Source organism: Sturnira hondurensis, unplaced genomic scaffold (assembly GCF_014824575.4).
Source record: "Sturnira hondurensis isolate 20B ecotype Veracruz unplaced genomic scaffold, ASM1482457v3 Scaffold0004136, whole genome shotgun sequence".
NCBI classification, from domain to species: domain Eukaryota; kingdom Metazoa; phylum Chordata; class Mammalia; order Chiroptera; family Phyllostomidae; genus Sturnira; species Sturnira hondurensis.
The window spans coordinates 45,366,243-45,375,277 of record NW_028076767.1 but is presented as its reverse complement, the minus strand read 5'-3'; positions in this window follow the sequence as shown (position 1 = coordinate 45,375,277).

Below are 9,035 nucleotides of genomic sequence, written 5' to 3'. Positions count from 1 at the left end.
AAAAAATCCTTCCCTGCTTATGTTTCATTGGAGCCCACAGGCATTTGTTACACAGCCCTATGATACAAGGGGTCACAGAACTTGCTCCAGTTTTCAGTAAGCCTTCTTTTGTGGATTCTTGTTGTGTCATTTGTTACTCCCTGATTACTGGCAGACCCAACACATTGGAGGAGAGTTATACCCTGCCCTCAAATCCACAAAAATGGAAAACGAAAATATCTATAACCTTTGTTTCGTAAATTCCCCAAATGATTCCATGGTTGTTTTTATCAGATTATGCAAGGATAACCCAGGAATTTCAACTATGTTCCTGACCAATGAGAATTGACCGTGATAAACAGCATTAACAGTGAAATAAAAGAAACACAAAACGCTCCGGGGTTATCAGACTGATGGGAAGTAACACATCCCAGGAGAACGAATCCCTGTCTCATAGGAGATTTCACGTTTAGAAGACTAGTGTAGAGGTAAGCGATGTAGAGCAGAGTGGAAACGCCCTAAGAGAGAGTCAGAGTTCTTCGGGGGTTAAAAGACTAAAAGCACATAGGTTAGAGGAATCATGAAACACCTCATAGAAAAAGTGGCTATGCAAAGACTTCCAGCCAACCACTTAGGGTTCTACCTTTACCATTTTATTTATTTATTTTTATGTAGGTATGTATTTATAGAGAGGGGAAGGTAGGGGGAAGGAAAGGGAGAGAAACATCTATTAGATGCCTCTCGCACACCCCCAACTGGGGGCCCTGCCCGAAACCCAGGCATGTGCTCTCCTGGGAATTGAAAGGTCTCCACCAGGGCCCTTTTGGTTTGCAGGCTGGCACTCAATCCACTGAACCACACAAGCCAGGGTGGGTTCCAGCTTTAAATGTAAATGAATGCTCAAGATTTACCAGATATTTCTGGAAGACAACAACATGGAAGAGAGAAACTGAAACACGCAAATGATATAAACAGAAAGGGAGAAAGAGAACTAAAAAAAATGGGGAATGAGGAGGGAGAAGAAGAAAGACCATACAGGGAAGAAATAAAAAAAAAACTTACAAAAAAAACTGGCCTCAGAGAAATAAAAGAAGGTGTATCCTGAAAAAAAAAAAGAATAGGTGCTATAAAAACAGATAACCCAAGAACAGGAAAGAGCTCTTGAAAATTAAAAATCTATGCATTAATTTTTTTAAAATTAAGTAGAAGTTTCAAAAATAAAGTCGTACCAGAAAGTAGGAAAATGAGAGAAAGAGAGAGAGCAGGGAATAGGGAAAAGATGAAAAATAGAAAAGATTAGAAAATCAGTCCTGGTTATGGAACATGTAATATTTCTGAGGGCCAAGAAGAGAAAAAAGACAAAATAAAAGTGATAATCCAAGAAACAATTTAAGAAATCTGGTGGAGCTGAAGGATGCCAGTCAAGGACTCACCAAGTGACCAACGCCATTAATTTAAAAAGTCCCATTCCAAGGACAGCATCATACAATCACTGACTGTTGGGGATAACATGAAAATCCTTAAAATCTTTAGAAGAGAGAACTTCAAAATATGTACACAACCCTGGCTGGGCAGCTCAGTTGCTTAAAGCATCATCCCAATACATTAAGGTAACAGGTTCAATTCCCAGTCAGGGTACATACAAGAATCAACCAATCATAAATACGTGGAACAACAAATTGATCTCTCTCTCTCTCTCTCTCTCCCTCCCTCTCTCTCTCTCTCTCTCTTTTTCTCATCAATAAATAAATTTTTTAAAGTGTTTTTAAAATCACATATGAATGAACAGAAATGAGAATGCCTTCAAATATCTCATTAATGACCCTAGATGGCAGAAGTCACAAAAACTTTTGCAATGCAATGACTTTTAACCTAGACTTTTATACCTGCTCAACCTTTAGAGTAGATAAAAAGCATTGCAGATGCACAAAGGCGAAACAAATTCACTCTTTTCCTTAGAGAGCTAAAAATAAGCAAATGAACCAAGAAAAAGAGAAACCATGGATCCTAAAAACAAGGTGTCTAATTTAGGGATGAGTCAGAGGACAGTCACAGGAGGACAGATCAGCTGGAGAACAACCAGTCCAGAGTGCGCCTCAGAGGGCTGTAACGGAAAACTTCCCACAGAAACGAAGTTAAAAGACCATCTGACATGTTCAGCATTTGGGAAAATATTGACAGTAGTTTAACAAATTTCGTGGAGAAAAATTAAGGATAAGTGCTGAAAAGCACGTAAGCAAAACAAATACTGTAATCATTAACTTCAGGAAAAGCAATTACAAGAACTATAAAAGCAAGGAACCCTGGCTGGTGTAGCTCAGTGGATTGAGCACGGGCCTGTGAAACAAAGAACTATAAAAGCAAGGAAATTAATTCATAATTTACATTATTTGGCTCAGGAGTGAATGACATTTCACTCCAAAAATTCTGACAGCTCAGCAGTTGAAATTGTTGCATTAGATGACTTCCTCTGAAAGACCAACAAAAACAAAGTACATTTGGGGACTGAAAACTAAATCTTTTTCAAATCTAATGTATGTATGTATATAAGGCAGTATTCAGTGAATAGTTGAAAGAACGTACGAACCATTCATCCACACCTGCGCATACACTGTGTTCTTCACAGCAACAGACCTCAGTTAAATGCAACTGCAAGGAGGTTACTGAGAGGCGTTTAAGGTAACATTTCTTGCAGCTGCTTTTTCTCATAATGTAAGTGCCCATTTGACATTACCTGCTACTTTTGTTAAACAAATAATGTTTGTTGTCTTTTGAAAAATGAATGAATTAGATATCTCTGTCTACTGAATAAAAATAATATTCAAAATACATAGTAAAGAAGATAAAATGCAAAACAATGGTTATATTATATATTTTTTTATTTTTGGAATGGCTCTATTTTTATTTTTTAAATATTTATTTTCTGATTTGAGAGAGAAACATTGATGTGTTGCCACTTATTTCAGCATTCATTGGTTGTTTTTTGTATGTACCCTGACAAGGGATTGAACCCACAACCTTAGTGTATTGCTGAAATGGTTTTAAAAGGATATATACATGCATAAAGAATATATCTGGGCTGTGGCTGGTGCAGCTCAGTGGATTGAGTGCTGGCCTGTGAACCAAGTGGTCACCGGGTGGATTCCCAGTCAGGGCACGTGTCTGGGCTGCAGGCCAAGTCCCCAGTGGGGGGCACATGAAAGGCAACTATTCATTGATGTTTCTCTTCCTCTCTTTCTCCCTCCCTTCCCCTTTAAAAATAAATAGATAAAAATTTATTTATTTCTTATTTTTATTTATCTATTTATCTACTCTTTTTATCTAAAAAAGAATATATCTGGGAACATACATAAAAAGCTGATAATAATATTGGCCTCTGATGGAGGAACCTAGGATCTGGACAATAAGACTTTGCATTAGAATTTTTTTTTGGCACATGCATTAATATAATTTTAAATAGAACAGCTTGCTTAAAAATCTAATTTTTGAAAGAATATTTTTCAAGAACAGATGAGTACACCTTCCATGTAGATCTTTTCTTTTAATCAATCTGAAATTATATAAATATGTAAGCTGACTGAATCCTGATTTAGATTATTTTAGAGATGCTCTCTTCAATGTACATTTATTATATGCCTCTGCTTAAAATAAAGGTCTCTTTTTATATAGCTGCTAATTGTTTCTAAAGAGAGAAATGTAATAAATGTCTGCTAAGGAGAGCTTCTCTATACTAACTGCCTTCATTAATGTGAAAGACACATTTCTGAAGCCATATTCATGCATTAATAAAAATACATCTAATTTGATTTCTATGGCCATGTATTTCATAAGAATTGTATATTTTAGAAAATAAATTCCAATGATACTTAAATGCTATTTTAAATAATTAATAATAATAATAAAATAATTATTAAGTTTAATTAAATGTTAAGAAACCTTATTTGCTAACATTAAATATTATTAAGAAAAATAATACTTATGTGAGACAGTTGCAACCATTAGCTAGTTGCTGCACTGTCATAGCTGAAGCTATAATCTCGTCAGACTACAAGTCAAAAAGTACACAGCATGGGAGAGATGATTGCATATCCCTGGAGTCCCAGTGAGAGAACTGCCAAACATCACATGCAGGCAACTGAAATCCTGCCAGACTGAGCAAGGCTCTCAGTGTGTAAAGTATTCCTGAGCCACAGAACCATCCCAAAGAATACAGGAACTGATTACCAAAATAGCATAACCTGGCATCAAGAATTTGCTATTAAGTAAAAAAGTCAACTTACTAAGACATTCCTAGCTATCACCACTTTAAGTAATTCATTTTCTAATAGAAGTTAAAAGGTCAGTAGTATTTTAATAAAATCACTAATTTTGCAAGAAGAATACTTTTACCTAGTTTGATTAATATATACAATATTGCAATTTATTTTTAGGTTATATAATACATTACCTTAATTTAACATTACAATGACTATGTCAATGGATTGTTTATTACTATCTGTAACTTTATATTGACATTAGTTGTAAAGATATCAATGTTTAACATTTTTTAAATGTTTAGAAATGTAGCGACTTTTGGACCAGGCTGAGAGGCACAGAGCAAAGGTTGATTCTGCCATGTCAGCACTCAAAACTGAAAAACAACCTCCTATATTAAATTGTCCTGGCTGGTGTAGCTCAGTGGATTGAGCAAGGGCTGTGAACTAAAGGGTCGTGGTCCGATTCCCAGTCAGGGAGCATGCCTGGGTTGTGGGCCAGGTCCCCAGTGGGGACATGTGAGAGGCAACCACCCATTGATGTTTCTCTCTTTCTCCTTCCCTTCCCCTCTCTCTAAAAATAAAAAAAGAAATAAAATATTAAATAAATAAATAAATTATCTTACTGTGTCTAAAATAACTCATTTTAAATAGACAACAAATCCGGGGGGTAGGCTGGGATGGGAGTAAAAAACAGAAAACTATACTTGAAAAATAATTAAATAAAAAAGGAAAAGCAAAAAAAAATAGACAACAAAGTTTTAAGTGGAACTGAAACTATCTTATTTCAGTAAATAAATAGGTAAATATTAAAGTACTAGAAAATTCAATTATCATTTTAAGCAATTAGGATTAAAAAACATCTACTTCCTTACAAATACCCATATTCTTTCTGAACATCATTAAGATATGTATAGTCTCATAATACCTTTAACTATAATTTTGTGCTTTTATTTTTATTTTTTAAAAGATTTTATTTATTTTTAGGGAGAGGGGAAAGGAGGGAGAGAAACATCAATGTGTGGTTGCCCCTCTTGCGCCCCCTACTGGGGACCTGGCCTGTGACAGTCTGGGAAGCCAGGGGAGACCCCTGGCTTCGAGGACCAGTGCTCAATACACTGAGCCACACCAGCCAGGGCAGTTTTAAAAACAAATCTTACATTGGATCACATAAATTAAGAGGCCACAACACATATTCTGTCCTGCCAGACTGTTCTCAGTTGCACAACCAGGCCCTAGTGCTGGAACAGGGGAAGGCGGGGCAGAGGCTGCTAAAAACGCATCTCACATTCTCATGACATAATATTTTACACATTTTCAAATGGACTTCAAAGGTGGCAGGACGTGTAAATCCAGTGAAAAAATATGATACACTAAGCCACCAGAGTGAGGCTACAGAGCCTGTGAGCGTTAAGTGACCGCAAAGAGAGGCTTGTTGTTGAGTTGGTGACTTTGTTGAGTGACAGTGCGGGGCAAGAGCCTTCACATCGCGCCTTCCAAACGGGTGCCCTGAAATACTACAACAGAGGGCGCGCTGTTCCTGGCTCCGGGATCCTGGGAGGACTAGCCTCTTCCCAGCCTTCTCGCCCCCAGCCTCCAGCAGGAATAATGGTGTCTGATGAGATTGCAGAAGATGCACTTTTTTGGGGGGGGGATTCCCTCATTTTCAGTAAGAAGAAACCAGGAAAGTGTTTCTTCTTATTGAAAACGCTATCCGGGCTCCGCCCCTGCCACCAAGTCCCTGTGGCTCCTCAAGCTCTTTCTCTGTCCACCACTTGTGCACCCTGAGGGCCAGGTGAGTGTCCCCCACGCCTCTTCCCGCCACATCCAAGCTTTTTCCCTCCACAAGGGCAAGGCTTGCTGGAGGGCTTGGCAGCATCTCCGGACTGGCCCTGACCCACTTCTGGGGCTGAGACGAAGGGCTTCCCATGGAAGTTGGGGGAGCTGGGGGCATCTTCCAGCCCACCATGACCTGCCGAGGCATTGGAGGGCTGTGGAGAAACCTGAAACAGAGGGAGGGAGAAAGGGAATGGCAAAGGGCCGGTTGGGTAGAATTCCTCCTGGACCTAAAAGCAGTCGCCGTGTCAGGGGATAGTCCTGAAGTTGCGGGTAGAGCCCCTAGGAAGTCCCAGCCCAGGGTGCTCAGGTCTCTGGACCCTCATCCCTAAATATCCTTCTGTACCCACTGGCTGGTGCTGGCGGTTCTAGGCTGGGCATGGACGTGGGGTTCGGGAGAGGGTTTGCTGGTCTGTGCTAAAATGTTACAGTCCCTCCCTGTTCTGTTTATGTGTGAGGTACAAACAATAAATTTGATTAACAGAGGATGCCTGAAACTGAGTTCCTCTTCTCCAGAAAAGCTGTTTGTTTTGTCCCATGAGCTGCCAGAGCCTATGGCTCTGGAAAAACTAGGCCTTTCTTTTCTATTCGATGACGACTATGTAACCAAAACCCTTTTACAACACTGCAAGCCAGCAGTCAGAGAGGATGTGGCTGCAGGAATGGGAGGGAGTCTTGGCTGTTAGAGACAGGATTGTGCCTGAACGGAAACCTCAGGGTGAAGCTGCTGACGGTCCCCAGGGCTGAGGGAGCCCGTCTATCGCAACTCAAACATTTCTCCAGGGATCCAGGAATATGCTGCATATGGGGAACCTTACTGACTCCCCAAGGATACACCCATATGAAAGATACTTTCTAACTCTAGATCTCACAGGGATATCAGTCAGCAAGGACTGATGTCAGGACTCTGACCAGTGTCCAGAATCCTCTTTGTCAGATCTTAGGCTCCTAATTACAAAATCAAGACAGCCCAAGGCCAGAATTTTCCTTGGTCTGGGAAGATTTCAGGTCCTCTGAGGAATGTCTTCATGGGTGCTGCTGTGATAAGCCCATGTTGAAAGTGGGGACACATTCTTTTTCTTCTTTTCATGGTTTGACTAATCAACTCACCATAAGAAGGAAAGGATTCACAGGGCGTATCTGCAAGAGGATGATCCTTTTTTTGCACAGAAGGGAAGCCTGCAAAAATGTCAGGACACTTAAAATCAACAATAAAAAGGCAAATAACTCAATGAAAAAAACGGATGAAGGATTTGTATAAACATTTCATGGAAAAGACATGCAAATGGCAAATAGGCACATAAAAGATGCCCCAAATCTCTGCCATTGAGGGACTACAAACCAAGACCACGGTGAGATATGACCAGATCCACTACAATGGCTATAGTAATTTTTTTTAAAGACAGTAACAAGTGTTGCTGGGAATGTAGAGAAATTAAAACTTTCATACATCACCAGTAGGAATGTAAAATGGTGCAGCTACTGTGGAAAACAGCTTGGCAGTTCTTTAGTAAGTTATGTGTAGGTTTCCTTATGACCCAACCATTGGGATTCTGAAAATGTCCTGGAATCAGTGGTGATTTTTACACAGCTCTGTGAATATACTAAAGGCCACTAAATCACACATTTTAAAAAGCTGAATTTTATGGCATGTGAACTGTATCTCAATTTTTTAAAAACCATAATGGCAGGAGAAAGAAAAGACAAGAAAAGTTACAGGAAAAATAAAGACAGCTTTTTGGACATAATAATATTAGACCATATATATAAATTTGTCTCCTATTTCTGAAACATCCTTTTCAACACCCTCCTAGATTAAAGTGCATTTTCTTACTTTGATATCTGCCATTCAAAATCCAAATGACTAATCAAGCCCTCAAAAACAAAAACAAAAAAAACACTGAAACAGTGCATAGAGTGCTTTTATGACTAGCCTTGGTGCACCCATCCAAGAATGCAAGGACAAACACCTGTAAACTTTTGTATCCCTGCGTTACCCACCTATGATCCTGGTTCCTGTGATCTGTGGTCCTGCTGGTCAGGAAGGGGCACCCACCTTTCCTCCTGGACCCTACCTGACACTTTTGCACCAATCTTGGACTCCCACAAGATTGCCACCAGGCCCAGGACAGACACCAGTGGTAAATGAACTGGTAAGATTATGGACCAGGAAGCCATGTACTCAACTACCATACTCGGTATCCACATTTTATGACCATCATCTCCAAGGTTCTTCCTCATACCCCCTCCCTTGGCTAGAAGAGGTCAGGACCCCAGAGGAGATAAAAACATCTCAGGTGCAGACTTGGCCTGTTTTAGACACCATTAATCTTGCTCACACTTTCTTCTCAGGATTTTCCCCATCATCTCTTCTTTTCTTTCACCACTGCATCTTCCTAATTTATGCCTGGATTGTTTCAATTGCCTCTAATCTTCTGCTCCTTTTCTCTCCCACCTTTCATCATCCTACACACAGGTATCTAATAACCTTCCTAAACCACTTTCTTCCTGTCACTTCTCTGAAATCCTCCAATGCCTGTCCACTGCCACTTGAATGTTAATAAAACTTAACTTCTGAATCTGGTTTGGGGGCCCTCTATAACCTAGCTCCAATCTCTCATTCCAGATTTACGCGAAGTCCCATTTGATTACATACAGCGCCGCCCACTCTCCCTGAGACTGCCTATTTCTGTGCTTTTGTTCATGCCTTCTCTCCATTGCTGTCTATCAGAATTCTTCATCTTCAAGAACTAAATCAGAACTTAGCTTTTCAAAGAAGCCTTGATTATTCCAGTTGAGATTAAGCTCTCTCCTTGAAACCATCCTATTTTTTCCTCCCCTGTGGCCCTCACCACCCACTGCTTTGTAGGATAATCGCTTCTGACTCCCCAAATCCCCTCACCCTCAACTTCAGGACAGTGGAGATTTGGATGTCCTGAAGTACTGGTCAACCTCACGCTGCAGATC